This window comes from Cheilinus undulatus, linkage group 21 (genome assembly GCF_018320785.1).
Source record: "Cheilinus undulatus linkage group 21, ASM1832078v1, whole genome shotgun sequence".
NCBI classification, from domain to species: domain Eukaryota; kingdom Metazoa; phylum Chordata; class Actinopteri; order Labriformes; family Labridae; genus Cheilinus; species Cheilinus undulatus.
In genome coordinates, this window is record NC_054885.1 from 2,126,433 (window position 1) to 2,128,057 (window position 1,625).

The following is a 1,625-nucleotide window of genomic DNA, read 5'->3' on the forward strand; positions in this document are numbered from 1 at the left end:
ACATTTTTGAGATTAAGTTGCAAATTTATAAGGAACAACACTCCAAACTTTTTTATTTTGAAAAGTCAACTTGAATTTTTTTAGTTTAAAAAGAGGCATTAAAGGGGCATTAAATTGGCCTTTCACTTTGCTACCAGGGAGAAATGTGCATGTGCTCCCAGCTTAAGATCAACTGGCATTCATCAAATTTAGAAGACAGGAGAGAACAATGCAGCAGTTTAAGAACGTGTTATCAGAGTTTCTCTTAGAACAAATTTGGGAAAAATCTGTATTTTAACGCCCAATTGCAATCTTGCTGTCCTGTCATCCTTCTTTTTCAGGTATTGCTCCACCATTTTGGAACAGTAAGGTAGGCTTGGCAACCCCTTAGAAGGAGGATGCCGAAAAGGTACAACAGATCTCATTACCAAATCTAGAAAAGGAACTGGTCTCACATGACTATGCTGAGGCACGGACGGGGTTCGAACCCGCGATCTTCGGTTTACGAGACCGACGCCTTACCACTTGGCCACCGCGCCTGGCAGTACATGGCGGCTACCGTCTGTGTATTTGACCGCACTGTTAATATTGACATGATTTCTTAATTTGGAAGCTTGTGCGCTGATAATTCCAGCTGCTTGCGTCCAAAGAGAGAACGCAAATCACACTAGACTCCATTTTAATTTAACCAGGTTCTGACTAGCTGTCAGAATACATCCTAACACCACTTTTATGTAAATTAGGACAGTTGAGAAATATGCGGGAGCACTCAGATTAACAATTAGGCGAAACCTAATTGACCACAAAGCCTAATTTAGCAAACTTTGTAAAAGTCCATTGAGCTGTTTTTGCATTTTTCCACTCACGGACTCAACGCACAACGATGTTCACCCATTAAAGCTAAAAGGATACGAAGGCAGGGTCTCACCAAATGTCCCGACAGGCGTCCCTTGACTACTCAAACATTGTTGTTCAGTCTTTTAACAGGTATGTTAGGTCGTAGGTGAATTTTAAGAAGTCAAACATGTAGATGGAGTTTGGCGCACCTGACTCGAGCGGAGGGACTCCTGATCTGAGCCGGACCGGAACTAGCTAAAGTAGCTGACAGCATCCTGGAGTCAGACTTGGAACATGACATCTACAGATGAAATGTGACGATGTGAGGGTCTCATGTTCATGTGGGGTGTGGTCCTCGAGAATATCAGAAGTCGCACATGCTGTAAGTACAACTATTCAGGGTTAATGTAAGCTAGCGGGATAAGAAACGAGTTTAAACGTTAGCTAACGTGTTGGTTAGCTTGCTAGCCGAGGAGCAGTGAAGTCCTTTCAGTGGAGACATTATTTACCTGCTTATTAACGTTATTATGGTGATTTAAGTAATCATTGCCTCCTCTATTAATTAATACTACTTTTCCTAAATTATTAGCAGCCCATTAAAGTGCGTTTTATACACTTTCCAATATCAAAACTACAATAAACCAAACTAACAATCATGCTAACTTCAGCTGGCATGCATTATGATTTGTCCTTCGTCATTGTGAGTTTGTCTTCCTTTCGGCTCATAAATTTACAGTCTGTAAAGTTTAAACCTGAAGAAATCCTCCTTACTATGTCCCTAACACTCACATGACCCTTATAATAGAGGT

General features: G+C 41.0%; 1 non-coding gene across 1 annotated transcript; it reads right to left on the reverse strand.

The window, feature by feature from the left end:
* Positions 1-446: 446 nt before the first annotated feature.
* On the reverse strand, positions 447-518 carry trnat-cgu. The gene has a single exon. It is a non-coding gene; the product is annotated as a tRNA-Thr (tRNA).
* Positions 519-1,625: the final 1,107 nt, after the last annotated feature.